This window comes from Thunnus albacares, chromosome 24 (assembly GCF_914725855.1).
Source record: "Thunnus albacares chromosome 24, fThuAlb1.1, whole genome shotgun sequence".
NCBI lineage: Eukaryota > Metazoa > Chordata > Actinopteri > Scombriformes > Scombridae > Thunnus > Thunnus albacares.
This window is the reverse complement of record NC_058129.1, coordinates 12178844-12200566: the sequence shown is the minus strand read 5'-3', so window position 1 is coordinate 12200566 and position 21723 is coordinate 12178844. Positions and strand designations below refer to the sequence as shown.

The window sequence follows — 21723 nt, the reverse complement described above, 5'->3', positions numbered from 1 at the left end:
GTGACCCGTCCAGAACAAAGGCCAAGTGTCCACTCCAACTGTCGATGAGATGGTGTTGTTTTGGTACACGATGTTCCAGCTTCCGCTTCACCGGGTCGGTTGATGGACTGCGAGGTGACAGTCCCACTGCCAGCTAACAAGGGCGGGACTGTGCTACTTCAGCCATATCTCAAAAACTAATTAAACAGCAGGGCTGCCATTTCAGAGCATTTCTCTACATCGGAGTGCGTTGCATCAGCCTCAAAATGAGTTTCTGTGAAGGTTGCACATTTTTCTATACCTGAATTTATTGGAACATTTATGTAAAAACCAAGAAAAGTCATGGAACTGCATATCCAAAGCCTGGAAAGGAAATTCCAGGCTATAGAAAATTTGATTTCCTGTAGCATTACAAAGCTTAAAAAGATGAAAAAAATATCCACACACGCTTCTTATATTCTACATGGACATGACTTTTGGATGTGTGTGTCTCGTGATGATTGCCAGCTTTCCAAATCTTACCTGGCATATATGCAGTTAGTCATCCACTAAACAACAAAATGAACAATTTCCAAACAACAAATGCAAGTATTGCACAACAAAATTATACTTTTATTTGATGAAATATTTGTGGGAAAAGTTTTGAGCAGGAACATACAGTATACAGTATGTGGTAACCCCACAGCTTTAATTTACAGTCAAGGAGTCTGGTTGAATGTGTGGGAGGTAAAGGAAAATGTGTGATGAATTATCTAAAAGTTGGGACTGTTTACTGTTACCCACTCAACCACAAATTATAGTTTAAGGGTCCATTTCCTCAAAGGTGCTCTAGGGGAGTCCATCCAGCCAGTGTGGGATGTCTGCTGTACTGATTGACCTCGTTAGCATGTTCCTGGTCTGTCAACCCTCTGCTCAGCCCCCAGCCTCCTCTGCTCAAATTGTCAAATTACACCCTCACAGGATTACACAAAGATAAACTGCAGAAAACAGTCCAAAACATCCTCCTATAAAGAATAGTCCAGTATATATAAAGACGTACTGCAATGTCACTGGCGGAGTGATTTTTCTTTCTCCCTTCGAGCATTCACATTTTACAGTACAAGCACGTGCCTGTACACTCACCCCCACTGTACCACTGCTAACAGTGTGACCTTTTGAAATACACGAGACATAAATATTCCTCGTCATCACTTGCTTTAAAAAAAAAAAAAAGATTCCCTTTATCAAATTAACTTATTTTCGTTCCCTATAAATAAACTTTTTTTCCTTTCAAATGCAGAAATATTATGCTCCTATATGCCATAGTGGAAAACTGTTAACTCAGAGTGAATCATTTGTTGACCATAGTCATGCAAGTCATGCATTGTCAAACACACCTTAATTACGTTTGAAGGGATTCTAGAACTGTTTTTCTGAAATGCGTTTCCTTGTAGTTTGTTCCTTGTGTTAGCAACTCTTTAAATAAATGCTCCCAGTCATAGCTAATTAAGCCATGCTAATTTGGAAATTAATTTAACACCAGTCTTCTACTTCATGCTGGTTTTATTTATCTGGCAGTGGCACATTTGTCTCTAATTTGGCACCAATCGTCATCTCAAAATATACTTGGCAGCTCAATTAAAGAAAGTACAGGGGGAGTTTGGGGATTTACCAGCCAGTGGAAACTTAAACAAACTTAAAATTAGAGATTTATTTTTCTCCCAAAAGGCAAAAACAATCCATATTTTTGTAGTTATATCACCCTTGAAGGTCATTTTTACACCATCAAGAAGTACCTTGACATTCTCATACTGTAAAGAGATTATCACGTAGTGACATAAAAAACATAAAAATCTGGGTCTTTGTTCTTTGACCTTAAATAACAAAATTCAAATTTTAACATTCCTTCTTCCAAGAAACATGAATTGGCCTTTTGATAAATGAGTGTGCCATGAAAACACGGCTGGCAGCATTTCAGATCAACTGATAAGCTCTCTGCAGAAAGGCTGAGCACATGTGTTTTTGCATGCAACATTGTTATCTTTGATAGAAGCAGCACACTATGTATTTATACATTTCTACTCATCCAACTAAGCAGCATCCATAGAGAAAGTAATAAAAAGCGAAAAAAGAAGAACTCAGTTCATTTCACTGTCAATGTATTTGACTAAGAGTGAGCCAGTGTGTTAACCAAGCTTATTGTCCTGTATCACATTAATTTAGCTTTTTTAGAATGTGTAATGGTAAATAAAACACTGTAAAATGTACAGTACAAATGACCAGATGCACAAAATATTTAGTGGGTCAAACTCTTTCTTTATTTATTTTCAGTGGTTATTCAATAAAAAAAAAATTGAGTTCAGCAATGAGAAGGATTTAGGACAGCTATTAATAACAGAATTGTTGCATTTATTTTCCTGTCTATGCTGAATCATGAGGCCTTTTGCGTTTTGTCACTGAGAAATGACATTAATTTGGAGGAAAAAAAGGTACTTTGGTGATAAATATGGTGTTTATCTTAGCAGCTAGATTTATTTTTGGCATTGTAATCCAGATTTTTTTTTAGCATCTTATTAGATTCTATATGTTTCAAAGGTCCACCTGCTCCATCTAGGCTGATTTAGTCCCAAATAGTAAATGGCAAGGGATGACTGTAAACTTTAAATTGCAGAAAACATACTTCTTCCTTTGTTGCATGTGTATCAATGGTTGCATAACGCAGAAAGACATGGTGTTTTTTTTGTAGGTGTGCGGTTATAAATCTCTTCTCTAAAGGAACAAGAGATGTTGGAAGCAGAACAGAATGTGACAACCTGTAATTTCATATCCCGCTCTCGGCTGTGTTTTGTTTTGCACCGTCACAGCTCTGCACACCTCCCTTCTCTTGCATGATGAAGTGTGTCTGACTGGCACATTTATAGCTGTTTTTTTCCCTCTTCTGGCTAGCTGCCCATGTGTGTTGCATGGAGGCAGAGACAGCTGACCCGAAGCGTATGAGAAATCGTTCTGCGTGCCTCGAGTGTTCGGTTATGTGTAATAAATTCCTGGACTCCTACTACTATAGGTTGAGGTGTATTTACTGCAGAGTTTGGCAGCAGCACTCTACTGAAACATAGCACTAGGAGTGTAGAATAAAAAAAAAAACAGATGATGCACCGTGGGAGCTTGTGTTTATTTTGCTGGTTGTGTGGGTGTGTATGTTGTTTAAACATGATGAAAATCTCATTTGGTCTCTTCTGTTTTCATGTGCACTTGTATGTGTTAACACTCCCTGATTTCCAGTAGTCAAAATCCAGTTTTAAACATTTTATCTCACCTGAGTTACCTCTAACTCCTGTGACAACAATTTTTAAAACAAGTCAAGATAATCCTCAACTTATGAAAACATTGTGTCTTCCTTAAGTGTCACTCAAATGCGTTGGACAGAACAGATCACATTCCAGACAAATGTGTATCAGCTGCTGTAGCTCCCTTTTCAACGTTAAAATAACAAGTTGTGTTAGTCTGTCAGACTGTTTTTGCACAGCAAAGATCCTCTGCGGCTTTTTTCCAAGAAGCAGGGACTCTGAGTTATCTGGAAAATTTGGCCATTTTCATTGAACATTCATGGACTAAACAATTACTTGGTTAATCAAAAAAATAAAACTATGGCTGCAACTAATGCTTTCTTTCATTATCTTAATTATTTGCCAGTACTTTGTTGATTAATTGACTAGTTTTTTAGTCCATAAAATGTCAGAAAATAGTGAAAATTGGCAAGTTTCCAGAGCCCAAGGTGACGTCTTCAAATATCTTGTTTTGTTTGAACAACATTTCCAAAACTTAAAGAGATTTTATTTGCTCTTAAATAAGTTAAACTAAAGAAGGGTCTGGAACCAGTACCTGTAGGCATTTTTGCTTGAAGAATAACAATTATCAAAATTGTTTCTCCTCTCGATTGACAAATCTTTAAAATGACTTGTCGTTTCAGCTTTAATTCACATCTCTATCAAACCAAACACCCAGCTGATATCTTATGGTCATTAACAATCATTAAAAATCTCTTTTTATATGTGTTTGAGCTTCTCCCTGTATCTTCAGGTGTATTTTTACACCAGGTTAATGGTGGGTGGCTCACAATTAGCTGAGCTGATGTGCGCGTAAACACACTAAAGAAGTTTTCATGCAGCTCATTCACACCTGAGAAAAGGTGCAGTGATCTTACCGAGAAAGCATGCCTGAAATAAGCTCCAACTGACTGGCCTTCACTCAGTATCACCTCCCTCCTCTCCATGTTGTCACACAAGCTCAACGAGTTAGGAGAGGGTGTTGGATATATTGGTGTTTGATCTCTGAAAGATGAACTCAGTTTCAGAGGTTGATCGTGTATCAATTCCCAGAGAAACATGCATTTCAGTGTTTCGGGTAATTGTTTCACGGTGTCTTTAAGAAGCTTAGACCCCCCAGGCACCAGCTTGAGAATGGATTTACCTCCAGAGACCTGAGAGAGTTTACTTGCCTTCTTTTGTTTGTACAAGTAATTACTGTCTCTGTAAAGTTACCCAAACAACTCTGAGAAGGGCCTGTCTGACAAAGCAGTAATCCTGATTCATGAGACACGAGCCCCTGGTTTGTGTCGGACTCGGTGTGTAGTTTGCGTGGGCGTAGCCAAATTAAAAACGATGTGAGGATGGGATATCCCTAGAAAGGCAAACTGAGCACACAGGGGAAACCACTGTGACTCTGCTGGCCTCTAATTGCTCCCATCGCTCCTTGTTAGACTAAACAACAGCATGACACAGGCCTTACACTACCTTATTTTGCCTTTTATGTATCTGATTAAATATGCAATAATAATTGTCAATATGTGATTCATTGATGACTAAAATTTTCTCCTCAGTTCTTTTTCTTCTTTTACTTTGAAACAAAACCACTCGTTGAGTCACAAGGCCGTTTATCAAAGATTTATGGTTTCCAGAGGTCAAGAGCTGTGCCCTTTAATTGCAACACACAGAAACCAGGTACAATGAAAAGGTGTTCAGAGCTACAGTACATAATTTAGGGTGTGGTTTGGCTTTAGCCTGAGAAATGTTGTGATCTGCATGGACACGAAATGATCAACAGATGAGTTTGACTTTGCGTGGGGAATGCTGGATGAGGGAATTAAATAGCATGACACGGCTAAAAGGTCTTGCTCAACTTCAGACATGAGCCTCGGACAAACACGCCTTTAACAGAGCCACACCCTGCAATGTACCTGAGCAACGCAAACAAACACACACACTTTATGTCCTGGTATCCATGGTACATAACAGGATCAGATCTTTGTTCTAAAACACAGCTTGCATCATATAATACATGTAGGCAGCATGTTGTAGGATTTATTTAGTCTCCTATGAATTTTGAATCTACAAGAACGCATACTCTATATATACAATATACTGTATATAATATATATCTGGCCCCCCTGCCAAATGCACTGTACATCTGGAGGCGTGTGAGTCAGTGTTTCACACCCACCCACCCAACAGTGAGTCATTTTTGTAAACGCTGTTCAGCATTTCACCATCTTAAATCATCCAGTGTTAATCAGATGGCTACAGCTTCTGTCCCAGAGAAAGAAAGCATTTAAAATCATAAAAAAATGATTAGTTCCAGTCCTTTTCAAATAAAACATTCTGTGGTTGCAGCTTCCTAAAATATGTGGACATTTTAAGATGACACACAAATTATAATGAGCATTTTTCACTATTTTTGACATCTTACACTCAACACAATTAAGTGATTGTTCACAAAAATAATCAGAGGATTAATTGACAAGAAAGTAATTGTTAGTTGCAACCCAAAATCAGTTATGCCAAGGCCTCAAATTATGTAGAATCTTCTGTCCAGACTGTTATTCAGCGTATGTATGTGTGGTGAGAAAATAAACACATTAGGAGGAAGATATTGATTATTATTTCTTCTAGTAAAAATGTTAATATGTAGTTTTTGCACAAGTCACAGACTCCTGACTCTGTGCATTAAATATGTTTTACACCTGTTCTTCCTACTTTGTATTTAACATCTTTGTGTAAAATATAAAAGAAAGCTTAAAACATGCATACATCAACATTTTCCACAGCACTAATCTTCCTTGTGTGTAATCTGTCGAGGTTCTGTGTAAAGAGTACATGGTGATCCGGATTAAAAAAAACCCAGCCTGATCCAAATGACATGAATGACATTATGTCTTTTCCAAAATGGCCTAAATTTGAGAACATGCACCACACTAGTTATAAATAGCAAAGGTTCTGGTGTAAACAAACAAGTGCAATCTGAGACATGAGATGCTTTATGCCATATGCGTGCAAGCGAAACCGTAAAAGCTCTGGCCTCCCTTTAAACTGAAACACAAGATATGAGGAGGCTGATTTTCTTCCTCCGCAAGCCAGAAAGTAGGACAGCTAGGGGGAGCAGCAGGGAGTCCCGGGTCGTCCATTACATCATGAGAACAAGTGTGCTGGCAGGAGGAGGGGGCTTTGCCTTAGCTTGTTTCCTCCTCTCTGTATCCTAATTGCAGACAGAACATTGGAGCAGTAAATTATGAATGAAACTGAGAGGGAAGCATTTGTGGGCAGGAACTAAAACTCACGTATCTCTCTCTCTCTCCCCCCACCTCTTTTTCTCTCTCGCATGCAAAGATGGAAAAGCTCGGCACCGTCCTGTACATACTGTTCCCTATTTATTTCCCCCTCGCACAGGCACACAGAAACCACAGCTGCAGTTTTATCACTCTACAGTGATTTTTTTTTTTTTTTTTCACAGGGCATTGAACATGGCCAATGAAAAACACGAATAACATCCTCCCCTGTTCCTAAAATGTTCTTGCTCCGATCTATATGACTGAGAACATTAAACCTTATATGGATTTCCTTATAAGGTTTCACTCACATTTTAGATTCAGTCAGCCTCTGTATGTGGACAAATATTATAAAACAACCTAGAAAAGCCTAAATTTACAGATACTGGTGTCACCTAACACCTCATTAAAACATTTGTACTGAGAATAGAAATCAGCCTCTATCTAAATACCAGACAGCACTCAGAAATGACCTTTGAAGACAAACCAAAAATATTAAAGCCTTGACTTTTAAAGCAAAATTTTAAACACTGGAAGAAATTTAAAAAAAGCAGGACATTGTAACATAACTGTATTATTAAAAGTAAGTAAATTTTGGTCACATTTGGTGAAAATCCTCAGACAAAATATGAGCCTTTCAGCTGAGGAAATGTCATGCTCTTTCCCACAAAAGTACATTTTTTATTCTTTAGTATTTAAATAGGAAAATCACGGTGATAATAAAAGGCTATGGGGATGATAATGTCAGCCTGTTGGTCATTACTTTTCATCTAGCACCACCACTTTTGCTGTGAAATATCTCAACATCTAATAAGTGGATTGACACAAAATTTGATGTAGACTTTCATGGTTCCCAGGTGATGTATCCTCATGGTTTTGGTGATCCTCTGACTTTTCCTACAGCGCTACCATGAGGTTGAGATTATTTTATTTTTTCAGTTCAGTTCAGATCTTTATTGTCCCACAAGAGGAAATTATTTTTGCAGCAAGGCAGCATAAAAAGAACCATGAAAACACAACAAGACAATAAAAGACATCAAAGGTGCCAGTGCTATAAACACAATTCAGACAACAAGGATGTATGTTAAAAGCAAGGAGAATAACTCGACGGCTATTGGATGGATTTCTCCCTCAGGATGAATCATAATAATTTTGGTGATCATCTGAGTTTTCATCTGACATTGGTTTATGTGCAAATACCTGCAAAAATGACATTCCCATCAGCCTCACCTGTACTTTGTGATCAATAGCAAACGTCTTGTGTTAGCATGGTAACACAAGATGGTGAACATGTTAACATGCTGACATCTGCATTTAAGCTCAAAGCACAGCCTCACAGAGCCGCTAGTGTGGCTGCTGACCGGCTATAACAAAGACAAAACGTCTTACCAGTCGCTAATATCCTCCATAGCTTTATCCTGCCTCATTCAAGCTTTTGAATAAAGCAGATAGAAGCTCCTACAAAGTAAAGCTACATAAGAAATATGCACCATTCTTCAGTGTTTAGATGTGAAAATCAGCTTTATATGATGATAAAAAGGCTTCTTTTTATCTCCCACAAACACCATTTTAAGCACAAGAAATGTAGGGTAACTGCAGCACATTTACAACATCGCTCTTATCCCTCATAATGACAAAGGAGAGGTTGACATTCACCACTGCCGTACTTCTCCCATGGCACTCCAAAAAGAGGCTCCAGACTGAGATAAACACTTGATGCAAACAAACCCAGCAGCCCTTTTTCAACCCTTGCTTATTAAGAGGCTGCTTGTTTACCTCTCAGTACTGTAAACCAGGTGTGTGTGTGGGTGTTTAGATGCCAATATTTGCCTTTTCTCTGCTGGTGTTTTTTTTTTTTTAAAGAGAGTGCTTCTGGGTAGCTGCAGGCCCAAAAAAACATTTCATTTGCACAAAGAGTATGCTTGAAAATTTTCCAGTGTACAGTATACTAAAAAATCCAGCACAGTAAATGTTAAATCTCATTTTGGCTTTAGCAGAATTTCACTTTTGTCATTGCTTCATTGTGCTGAAGTGAGTTTTTCATACCAGCATGTGTATTACATCAGGCTTTATGTCAATCACTTGGCACCTACAGGGAGACTCCCCCATGGAGTAATCCTTCAAAACATGTCGTATCAGAAGCTTTACTGTCACATCGTCATCTTCATATTCGGGACGTCTTTGTAAGCCATGACAGTCTCTAATGTAACGTTAGCTTTGACATTTTGTATTGTAAAAATGACAAATTATGTACAGCTGCAAAACTGACAACAGTCAATGGGTAAAAACCTGAAATTGTGCTGTTTTTCTTGTTTAAAGCACATGAGAACTTCAGTATTTTGCACATTCTGCCTACGCTCTGATGTATCGTGACTGCTGCTAAAACACTGACCCTTCCACTGCTTTTGTTTGTTCTTCCTCTATGGTTGTTGTGCATGCATGTGTGTTTCTTTGTTCATTTTATCAGTCTGAGTGTGCATGTGTGAGTTGTATTAAGCTTCAGTTCCCACATTTCTAAAGTTGCAAATACAGTATTTGTGTGAGTCCTGGATGAAGGAGAGAAATAAGATCTTCTCTGAGAACAGAGGAGATATGAATTAATCTGGAAGCTGAGGGTGTTTCAGAAGTTGTACTACAATTAGAGGCATTAAATCAATGCTGCCAGACGACAAAGCACAACATCATGTGATACAGACAATTCAAGCATGTGATAATGAGGGGAAAGCATTTGAGCACTCATGTAAGTGAGAAGAGACAGTTCTAGACGTATAATCAAGAGTAATTTAGCGCTGATAGATCTAAATGATTAATTTGTTGGTCCAACATGATTAAATATAGAAAAAAAGAATCATACACCTTGTGATTTTTAATGTAATTTATAATGAAGTGATTGAATTAAAAAGGCAAACCTAGGGTCCAGATTGTGATGACAAGTGTTTGGTATCATTTCAATACTACAGTTCACATAATTTAATGCAGTTAAACATACGTGGCATTAATGTTTTGTGCCGTTTTATTTGTGCTTGAAAGCTAAAATCACAAAGTAACGTTGATGTTATGTGTGTCGGCTTTTCATATCGTCTTGTGCTAATAGCGCCATTTTTCGGAACTTGAAAACATACACATAAAAACACCTTTACAAGCATGTCGCCAAAAAAAAAAAAAAAAAAAAAAAAAAAATTTAAATCACTTTAGAGGTCCATAATTTACTAACTATTTCCTGGAAAGAACGGTGTAATTTGATATAGTACATACAGGATATAGAAATAACCTTGAAAGAAAACTCCATTTAAACACAAGTAAATATTTAGTGAATACTGTTTCTATTTTCCTTGTTATTAATACCAAAATTAAATTTTTTTTTCCAAAAGTTATTAGATAATTACAGACCTGTAAAGTGTTGTGATCTTTTTCCATGTATGTTGATTGTAAAACAATAGTTCTGAATGCAGATGAATGCTCTGAGTTTCTGTAGGTATTTCTTAGTATTTCACACTTTATCTGATATAAGGAGTAAGAGTAAAGATGACATCTACCATATGAGGATTCATTAGCTTATTTGAAAAAAAGATCCCCAGAGAACAATTATAACTGGCTGCGTTTTTCTTCCCACACTGGATACAGACTCCTTTACAAAACTGAAATGTTGTGGTGAAGAACAGAAGTGCTTCATCTGTATTTTACAACATACAGTACATCCTGTATTCATGCCACATCCCATGAACTGCAGGTGTTTTGTGTCCCACGCCTGACACTCATATTTAACGCTGCCCTGCACCTGTTCTGTTAGAGACGGACTGATGAGGACACTGTGTACTGCATGGAAATATTAAAAACAATGCAAAAAAAAATGCAAATGTTGGTGTGTGTGTTTGTGTGTGTGTGTGTGTGTGTGTGTGTGTGTGTATGAAAGAGAATACAAGTTGGGCGGGCGCATTCTGATGCATGCACACACATGTGTGTGTCAATACATGCGAGTCTGCTGTATTCTATATGTACAGACTGTGCTGGAACAGCCTGTACTTCTCAAAGCCTAAAACCCCACGGCTAAAGAGAGGAGGGGTGGTAGTGCTGGTGGGTGCTGGTGGGTGCTGGTGGGGGGGGGGGTTCAATCGGTGTTTCCCACAGTGAGGTTGACCTAAATATCAAGTGTACCTTTTGTATCAATCTACACGGTTTAATTCTGATTAGAAGATTGATTGTTTAACACTTAAGGCAATCGCTCTTTCTTTGTCTGTTTAACTCCCCTGTTGTTTTCGCTCTCTGTCTCTCTTCATTTGCTTTGATGGGAGGATTCAGAGGCTCAATGAATAAATAATATCCCGTATATCATCTATCAGGGCTGCATTGTTCTAGTGAATCTTGCTTAAATGCATAGAGAAAAGCAGAGGAAAGAGAAATGTTAGAACATACGTTAAACCACCAAGTCCTGCTAATCTGTATCATTTTAGATTGTCTGTGAGTCCAGTTATGACACGTGACCTTTTATTTTGTATATTTTTATCCTATTTTTATCCTTTACAAAGCAAAACTTTACAGCTTAATTGTGAGTGACGTTTATGCAGCTACACAAAAACATTTCAAACAACCATTTTATATATTTTAAGACAGTGAAGTTACTAACATCCACTCTAAGTTTAAACTATCTTGAATTATTTAAAGCTCACCTCCACTCAAAAATGTTTTTCTTCTTGTTCCTTCAGTCGCATGTTTGAGCTTCACTGTGCAGAGTTTGACACGAGAAGGCAGTTTTCACTTTAATCTGCTGAAAGTGGAAAGTTTCTCTGTGCTCATTGAAAATCTGAGTTTAAAGCGTATTCCTGCGCTCATAATTTGAGACATCACAACTAGTTTGGAGCCAGTTGTTGTCCTACACAAGTGTGAGATGGAAACCTGAAGCCTCCAGTGCACATAGACTGAGAATGAACTTTTCAGTGAAGTACAAGACATCTTGTATCCAGCAGTTAAACTTTTGAAATTAATAATATTTGCATATTCATAAATTATGAATTTTTCAATGAGCTAGAAGGAGGAGATGTCAATTTAAGGATTTTTAATAAAGGGTAATTGAACTTTTTTGTGTGGAAAAAAACATATCAGACACAATTTATTTTATTCCAAGCAAAGAGTTCGTATATGACGTGACTGGAGGGAGTCTTTAAACTAAACATAGCTACATTTATGTATCATGTAAATCCTCAAAGCTTTAAAATGCTTGATGACTGTGTTTTCTGTCGCCCGCTGTTAAATTAGTATCAGCTGGTCTTACCCAACTGATGGTCACATGCCTTAATGCATCTACTGTACATTGCGTACAACATCTCAATTGATACACAGTGAAACTTTGATGAAATTCAGTCACATACAGCCAAGTTGCATAAAAAGGTTTGACATGTAATTCTGGCACATGTGCATTTGACTGTGTAACTTATTCTTTTATGTCGTCCTTGGCCTTCATGTTTCTCTCACTGCTTCACTCTGCTGCGTTTGTGCTCCTCTCCGGTTCTTGCCTCTGCCTGCGTTTTCTTCCTGCTGATGTTGGCACCACGTGTCGCTGTCTGCTGCCTGGAGCTGGACTAAAAACGTGACAGAGACCCTCAGACTTAAGGAGGGAAGAATTTAAAGAAACACTTCAGATTTTTGAAGAAGATTGTCTTATCTTGCCAGTCAGGTGTGAGATGTGACACCAAATTATTTCGCACTATGAGTGGTAGTAAAGAATTTCCTACAATATATAGATTAGTGGGCAACTAATATTCAAAATAAAGGCTTTCTATTTAGGGTTAGTGGTTATTTTGTAATCTAGCCTCAAGCAATAAATGTAATTTTAGCTGTCAGGATATCATCGACCGCCAGTGGTCCAGTATTTTTAGTGCATTTCCTCCAGTAATTATCTCAGTGTCAACAAATAGAGAAGAGATGGAAATAATCCAGTGATGTCATACTCTCTGTGGTGGACATTTCCTTATATATCTGAGTTGCAACATGTAGACTTTGTCTGAAATATTGGGCCTCATGAAAATGACTTTGTTTATTGTCATTTTTTATATTTCTACTCTTTTCTTGTTCAAAAAACATGTCATTAAAATGCACTCATTCACTATTTTTGAACCAGTCCATTTGTGTTGTTTGTGTAACCAATTTCCTATGTCAAAAATACAACCTCATTCCAAATCTACAAAATTTGAGCATCAAAAAAAAGAGTATTCAAAAAGAAAGCATCACAGCAGATGGTAGATATGCAGGAGGTCAGTGTAATAAATGTAAAAACAGCTGGAGATGAGCATAAGAGCAAAGACGAGAATAATTATTTGGTATTTGTTGATGGAGATGGATGAGTTGGCCACCCCCTAAAAAAGAAGAAATTACATGACATCCCACCGTTCTGTTAAAAAAATAATAGAAGTGGAAATGAGAGTGAGGTGAGAAGTGAAGGACGGCACGAGGAAGAAAGAGAAGGCTGCTGATTTCTCTTCCTGTCTGAAAAATAGGAAACAAACAGGAAACACTGCCGTGATAGAAGCTGACCTCAGACTATGTGTGTTTACATTTGCGTGTGTGTGTGGTTGAACACTATGTACCAGACGTAGGCGGAACCTGTGTTCAAGGACATGGAGGATACACAGAAATACAGTTTCAGACACACTGAAAATGTGAGAAGACAGCTTGGATGTGAGAGTTTTAGTTAATGTGTTGTCACACAGCTGTGGTGTCTTCACATATCTGTGGCTGCGTGACTGACTGACCCAGATCTGCTCCATCTATCTCTGTTAAATTGCTGTTTATGGTGAGCTGAAGGAGAGCCAACAACAAAATGACTCCCCTGATAGCGCTGCTGCAAGAAAAAAAAAAGCTGCAGAGGAAGCTGTGTTGTGTCTGTGGAAGCACCCGAGTGTCTGGCTAAATTGGAGGAAAGATGAGCAAATATGCTCTGAGATCATCATCAGCCTGGGTTTGTTTAACTTTGCCCTGTCAAATTATCTGTACACTGAACACACCCACTCTCCGGCCCTGCAAACAAAAAGTAGGATTTGTGAGTTTCCGAGAAGGGCTTTGCACGTTCTTGCAGATGTGTCGGCCAGTACAAACGGGCAGATGTCAACCAGATGATGCCTAACTTTCCACTTACACCAGTATCTGGGCTGATCTAGGTTCAGGTTTCCATGACTTTTACCAGATCTGTGCTCCTACTTTATTTAAAAGGCCTCAGGCTTAGTCCACCATTTGGTGCACACCTGCTCAAACAAACTCGCTGTGGTGAATTTTGCATAAACAAAAAAGTCTGGATTTCTGGCACAACACTGGATTGTTTCATTTGTAAGGTCATAGATCATGTTCTTCCCTATCAGATCACGTTCACATCGATCGTCTATGCCTGCCGAGTGTTGAAGTTATTTTTGAGATTGCTGTGGTTTTAGGTCACATTATTGTGGTCAACAAGGTCGAGACTTCTCCTTCCTCCGGTCTGAGTGCTGTGCGAATGCATACATGTAGAGGAGACAGAGGAAGGATGTATTTAATGCTCACACTGGCACTGTGACCGCCGAGCGTGCCCTCTGATTGTTGCTGCTCAGCACATTGTCTGCCAGAGAACAGACTGTCTGCCCTTTACTTCATGAAACAGTTGATGTCAGAGAGTCTGTATAAGGAAGGAAATCAATTATTATTGATGTCACAGTGTGAAGCAATTATCTGTTGCCCCCTTAGTCACTGTTGCTACGCCTGTCAAGCTTTGACTGTTCACAGTGATAGTGGTGGTAGATTTATCACTTGAAATCCTTGGTATTTTCTCGAAACAGTGGGCCCATCATGTCAGACAGAAATAAACAGAAGCAGCTTTTCATTTCTAGCCAGAAATGACGATTTTGTCAGCTGAAATTACTACTTTTATCAGCTGAAAGTAGCTCGCTAATTAAGCTCCATGAATTGGTTGAAAATGCCGTCTCAGACTGACTTTTAATGTTTCCAGTTGACTTAAACAAGACCCCTGTTAAATATGCACTATTATAGTATTAAATGTAAAATATCATTCTAACATATCCCTGTTCAGCAGTTTCACTTACATACTTGTTCATTCAACTATTCATTTGAATAGTATCTTGTCACTTTTAACGTTACAAGAGAAAAAGGCTTTTACAATGACAGAGCTGCTAACGTTAGCCTGAACTCTGATAGCTTCCACACAGTGGGGAAGTACTACATATTGGATGTGTTAGTTGTGAACAAGGCTTTTTAAAATATAACCAGTAACCCCACAAACTAATGAAAGTAGTTAATGATGAGCTTCCTGGCCTTGAGATTAAAGCTCTGTCATGAGAGTAGCAGGAGATGGACCCAAAAGCAGGACAGAGCAGGCAGTATGAACTGAAAAATATCTCTTTAATGAGGATGCAGACATGCAAGCTGAACCAGACGGAACACAGGACCCAACAAAACTGAACTGAAAACCAGGACTTAAATACAAACTAAACTAACGAGGAGATGAGGCGCAGGCGGGGAGACAGGAGAACAGACAGGGAGCCGATTGGCTGCGGGGAAACACAGGGAGCAGGGCTGACGAGGCTGATAGAGGGCAGGTGTGAAGGGAAAAGCAGAACAGGGACACAGGAGTAAAAACAAAAATCCAAAACCCAGAATTCACATGAATATAACTTAAATACACAAGTTACTCTGAGCAAAAACAGTAAACACACCTCAGCATAACATTACCAACCTTTTTAAAGACCTTAAACATACATTGCTATTCACATAAAAATGAAACAATAAGTTTGTCAAGTAGAGTGACTTGCATATAAAGGCTGCATGTAACAAGACAAATTGTCAGACTGTCATCCCAGTGTTACTTAGTTTCTACGAGGGTCAATGTGAAGCGAAACAGTATCTCAAGTGATCCCTTCATATGATCTGCAACCTCTCTCATCCGTCCTTCTCCCACTCAGTCAAGTTAAACAAGGAAAAATACTAACAATAGCAGACAAATACACAGTTTAATTAATTCCTTACACTTGTGGTTTTGGTTTTATAAAGGCTTAAATAAAGACACTACCATCCAAACTCTAAATGTAGTAAATAAAATATTAATTATATTAATAAAATAATAATAATGAGTTCCTCCAAATGGGTTAAAAATGAGGTAAAACCTTTCAATGTGATACCTTACAAGAGGAACGTACTGACTAGAGTTGAGTATCGGATGCATTTTGTCAACACAAGCTGATGGGAGACAAAGAGTTTTGTTTTTGTGGTGTATTCAGTAAACAAAGTGACACGTAGGTCAGAAACAGTGTTGACGTAAACAGGATGTTGTGGTCAAACTGTTGAGGGTTACTTTGTGTATTTGACTCTGTTTCTGTAGAATATAACATTTCAGCGGTAGATTTATTTCCTTTTTCTAAAGCTGTGTGCAACACACTGACTTAATCTCCGTCATACCATGGATCATTTAAACACTCGTTTTGACACAAGCCTGTTCCTTCCTACCAGACGCAGGTTATACTTCACTGTATAGCCAATAAACTTAAAGTCCTTCAAGCGTCCTTCTTCTAATAAACTGGAGCAGTCTGCGCCATAAACAACCTGATTAAGAGGAAAGCTCTTTAAGTGAACGTAGCGTTGTTGGGCCTGTTGTTCTCTCTCCTGCTGTGTCGGTTCAACAATGGCGTAATGACTGTCTGGCTGCAAGGGAAAGACGCACACACACACACACACACACACACACACACACACACACACACACACACACATACAAAGCAAGTCTCAGTATGTCAGCTAAAACAAACAAAGAGTTATAATGAAGCGCACTCAAGCAGAATCCAAGTTTGCTTCCACATCATTTTGTAAAGCCACATGTAATCAGATTCATTCTTTATGTATGTGTATATATATATATATATATATATGTATATGACAAGAAGACAAAAAAGGTGGTAAACTCATGAATTTCTGTGCGTCTTTTCTCGCTGACATTTCGTCACTTGAATTGTGCTCAAGGGAAGGGGCTGCATTCATTACAAATTGTCTAGCAGACGCTAAACACACATCAGGAATGCAGCTGCTTTCTCTCAGTGACACTTAGTGACACTAAACAATAATAACACAGTTAGGGAACTGGTCAAACCACTCTGGGACAGCTGACTGAAGAAAAACCATTACCTGTAAAGGATCCAGTACATTACACTTCAACCATGCACTCAAATGACTAAAATCACATTTTTTAAAAGAAATGAAGTGATTACTGTCCTTGTTAACCCGACCGCATCAGACAGACAGAGAGTTTAGGATGGAAACTTTTCCTGTTTTGACAGCTCACAGGGAGCGAGAGAAGGTGCTGAGAGGAGGAAAAGTGGAGGATAAGAGAGGGCTGTAATCCCCCATAATCCCCTTCTCTCTCCCAGTGGGGCGCGAGCTCCGTGCCTCTTTCAGCGCTTCTGTCTGCAGTTTGTTTTGAATTTTCAGAGGGCTCTCTCGCTCGGCGGCGGGGCACGTGCCTCTGAGAAATGTGACTTTGGATAGAGGACGAATGAGGACACACAGGAGAACAGACCTGCTACAGGAAACACGCACATAGACACCGACCTTGAGCTTCACACAAAATAGTAAATACTCCTGAAAAATCACACTAATAATACTGCAAATATTTGAACTAGTGTTTTACGCAATAAATGGAAATTGAGGATAAAATGGCAGCCAAGTTGTAGCACTGAATGCACGCTGTTAGTGTGTTTAAATTGAGTTTATTATTATGTGATACATCTCGTCTGAACTATATGAAGCCCTGATATGTTTTGTTGTGCATTAACATGTCAAATCTGTCCTCTAATGCTTTAAAGTCATTGTTGTGCAGTTTGTGAATGAAAAATTGAGGTTAGAAATAAATATGTTTGGTTATTGAAAATTTTTTTTCTCTCTGTACAGAATCAAACAGTTAAGTGCTCTTTCTAGAGTTAATATTTTGCTCCAATGTTCGACAATAAAAGGGCGGCAGCAGGAAATCCGCTCCACAGCAGAAGAGGGAAGATGAGGAGATACGAGAAGAAGAGATTTTCTCATTTTCTGCAATGGCAACCTCAAGAGACCAGAGTGTAAAACAGCCACAAGATAAGCTGCATTTTGAGTAAAGATGGAAAAATGTGCCAAAGTCAACTTTGATTTCCTTTTTTTGACAGCTTGTAAGTGTTGCTGAGATAGTACAGGACCTTTTTCATTTGGATTTAGCCACAAAAAGCCATAAAAAACACGTTTATTAGTCTGTATTTTTTTTATAAATGCTATTCAGACATGTTGTATTTTATTATCGGAAATGGAGAGACCACTTTTTTTTTTTACATTCTCTCCTCAGAGGCATTCATATTGTTCCCCTCGGTTGTGAACATACAAAATGACTAAAGTTGCTGTGTGAAGACTGAAAAAAAAAGTTTCACACCTTGGCTCAGTGGTAAGTTACAAAAATTGTCAGACACCGGAAATGGGGTTTCAGATGTCATTGAACAATGCAAAGCACTTCGTTTGAAGCATACTGAGGCCATTACAACACTTCCTTACACAGCAAAATAACTCCTGGGGTTCATTGTCCAGCACGGTGATGATAAATGCATCTCCGTTAAATTCGTGACTCTTCAACAGACATCTCGTTCTTCAAGACTCTGTGCAGGTGAAGGAGCTCATATGTTCAGCGTGACTATCCTCTAGACTCTCATGCGCCATTAAAGTGCAGCCCCCTGTTCACACCTCCCCTCAGCTGTTTCCCAAAAACACAGACGTGACCCAGATATAGCCACTGGACATCCAATTAAATGTGACCAGTGTAGTAGAACTGGTAATTTCCAGGGGAACGTAAACACACACACAAACACACACACACATTTTGAGGGTTTCTCCTATTGGCGTCACATGGTGCATCAAATGAGTCGCCCTTCGTCTGTATTTTGCATGTATCCGAATGTTCAGATCAGCTCAGAGATGTACTCGCAGGCCTGTGGCGGCAGCTGACTTGAATTTAAAAAAACAGCGCTGATTGAGGGCACATGCATGAGTCTGTGTGTGTGTACATGTGACTGAAAACAAGACTCCACATGCGGTCTATTTGTGTGGCAGCCTCGGACATATACGCAGACCACTGAATCAACTGATCACGTGTGTGTGTGTGTGTTATCAAAGAGTTCTCCCAGTTAAACAGAATATCAGATTAAAACGTCAGATTGAAATTTAAACAAAACATCTCTGACCCCATAATTTTTGGTGCAGTTTAAAGAGTAGTATCACTGTTTTCCAAACCAAAAAGTCCTCCCAACAACCTCTCCTTAAGCATGAATTCATCTATTTTATTGGCTCACAACCAAAAAAAAATTGAATCAGCCTAAAAAAAAAAGTCCCAAAATTCCCTGCAAAAACATCATCTGTAGCGTCAGTTTTGTGAAACTTTGCACAATCTAATGGTGCAGTCATGTAGTCCTTCAGAAACCAGGAGTTATCGAAGAAAAACATCTCAGGGGAGCGCGTGAAGAAACAAAGACAACCATAGAGACCCCGACTAAACTTACAATACGTTACATAATAACATTTTGTTAAATGTGTTTTTTATTTTTGGAGCCTGTATTTGTATGAGTCATACTTGAACTTGCTGGTTCTTTCTATTTCCACAAATGTTGGCACTTTCAAGACATTGCACAAGTGTAAATAATAAAAAATAATGAATTCCATTTGGTTTCAGGGTCCGGGTATTGTGTTCGCTGGCTCACTGTAACGCTGTCATGGCTTATTGGGACCATCGCTAACATTTATTAGTAACACCTGTGCTTTTCCTACTGACAAGTCAGAATCTCTGCTGTTGGTCAGCCAAAGTTTAACTGTGCACGAAAGCACTTTTTCCTCATACGTTTGCTGTTATACCGTCCCCCTCAGCTCAGCTACAATGTCAGGTTTTAGCCTTTTAACCTGTATTTGGGACTTTGCAGGCATGAGTGTGCTTGTAACAGCTTTTCTTTGTGTGTGTGTGCAAACATGAAGTGTGTTTCCGATGCCCGGACACCGGACAGGCTAATCCTATGTAGCGTCTCGGGGGGGGGGGGGCCAACAGGAGGTGGAGCCTCCCTGATAGTCTGGACAGCCGGGGTTTAACCAGCAGGCCACCTGCTTTCTCAGCAATAAGAAATACATCAACAGCACAGAGGGAGGTCCAGTGAAGGGGGGCGTAAAGAGGATTTTTAGGGGTCGATTTTGGCGCAGATTGGTTTTTGTGTGTCTGGTAACAGTAGACCAGAAGTAGAGGTTGTATATTTACGTGCATCCTTGTCAATAAAAACTTTATAAGTATGTGAGAAAACAGCGTACAGTATAAAACAAGCCACCAGGTCCAAAGACTTCAGTGATGGATCATAGCACATACAGCAGTGTTAATTCTGCCCTCTATATTTGAGCCTCCAAACATCACCGGCGGCACAAACAGAGGAGGTTAATCCACGTGTGATCCCTCGGCCTCAGAGTACATCCTGTACTGGTGGCGGCGTGCTTGAAGAAAACACCTTTTGTCAATGAAATGGGATTTGCGAAAGTGCCATCTGGACACGAGAGCAGGAGCGTCTGATCCACCGAGACAGTCAGCCGCTCCGAGGTCAGGCACCGGGATCAGACTTGACCTGAGGGGGGCAGAGCGGAAGTGGGGCAGGACACAGCATTTGACCATAGACCACAATTGATTCAATTTTGTTCTGGGACATCCCAAAATGAAGCACATTACTGTTCTCAGATGTTATTTTCATACTAGGGGTGAACAAAACAAGAAGTTGCATTGATTTGAAAAGAATACCTTGATTAAAATACATAAAGATGTTTCTTTTGATTGAAACAATTAAAAATCTTCATCAAAAAGGCCCTGATTTTGATTGGCTGATGCTTTCTACTCTGCAAAGCTATGTATGTGGAAAAAATGTAGCCTAGAAAAAGTTTCTAAAAATACCGTTCAGACACCTCGAGGTTGAAATGTGGCCTTGAAAAGAAGTGTCAGTCAATGAAATATTAAATTGGATGAGCTTAAAGATTCATCAGTGACTTTGGGAACAGAAACTTCTTAGCACAAGGTCCACCTCGAACTTTCACCAACACCTCATGACCCTCTTAAGTGGACGGTGTTGTCATGGAGACTTTAACAACTGAACCATCTCCTTGACAACTGAGCAAAATCCATTCACTGATGAAGGCCAAGGAATGTGGCCAAAGTCTTTGGAACATTTCCAGTAAGTGTACATTGTGCTAAAAAATGGTGTAAGGTTGCATGTAGGGCTGCAACTATCGATTAGTTTCATTATCAATTAATCTATCTGTTATTTTCCCAATTAATCAATTAGTTGTTTGGTCTATAAAAGGTCCACGACCCAAAGATATTAAGTTAATGGTGATAGAAGATGAAAGAAAGCAGAAAATATTCACATTTGAGAGGCTGGAAACTGAGAATTTGGACATTTTTTTCTACTGAAAATGATTCATTGATTATCAAAATAATTAATGATTAATTTAATAGCTGGCAACTAATCAATTAATCGACTAACCCTTGAAGCTCTAGTTGCATGTGCTTCATTACAGTTAGGTTGCCTTCATGTTTTACATTTGTAGAGCTGCTATTTTTAAAAAAGTATTAAAATTATTAAAATTAAATTGAATCATTGACATAATAAGACATTTACTGAGACACTAAATCTGCAAAAACAACCTAATTCAAATCAGTTACATGATTTACTTTTATGTTTTATCTTTGTCGATGTGAATAAATATGTATAGAGAATATACTGTAGTATTTGAGTATGTTGGGAGGAGATTACAGAAAAGATTTATAATAATCCCATCGTCAATATTACATTAATACTATGCAGACATGGCAGCAGAGCTTGGCTATAAATCCACATTACTGTAGGAGATTAAAAATACCCTCAAGTATATAAACCCACAGACACTGTAAGTACAAACTGGATTTGTATTTCTTTACAGACACCTATTTTGTCATCACGTGTTTTGTTTAATATATATTTTTATCTGTATAAATCGAGTTAAAAACATTTTCAAGGCTTTTTAACGCCAATTTATACACAAACTAGTCCAATTGAATTAAGATAACCAAACAATTAAAATAATTTAATATCAAACACCGTTTTCAGCCTCTACCATCGCCCTCT

General features: G+C 38.7%; 1 protein-coding gene across 5 annotated transcripts in view; it reads left to right on the top strand.

The window, feature by feature from the left end:
- Nucleotides 1-21723, top strand: part of LOC122976209 (coiled-coil domain-containing protein 122-like) — a 45105-nt gene that overhangs the window by 3531 nt on the left and 19851 nt on the right. The window contains exons 7-8 of one of the 5 annotated variants that reach the window (XR_006400861.1): nucleotides 16864-17154; nucleotides 17474-17960. The exons of 1 other annotated variant lie outside the window; for it this stretch is intronic. The gene's annotated coding sequence lies outside the window, so the exon portion shown is untranslated. Of the gene's footprint in view, nucleotide 1; nucleotides 9912-16863; nucleotides 17454-17473; nucleotides 17961-21723 lie in introns of those variants that run through there. 3 more of the 5 variants (XM_044344546.1, XM_044344543.1, XM_044344542.1) reach the window with 3 other exon arrangements.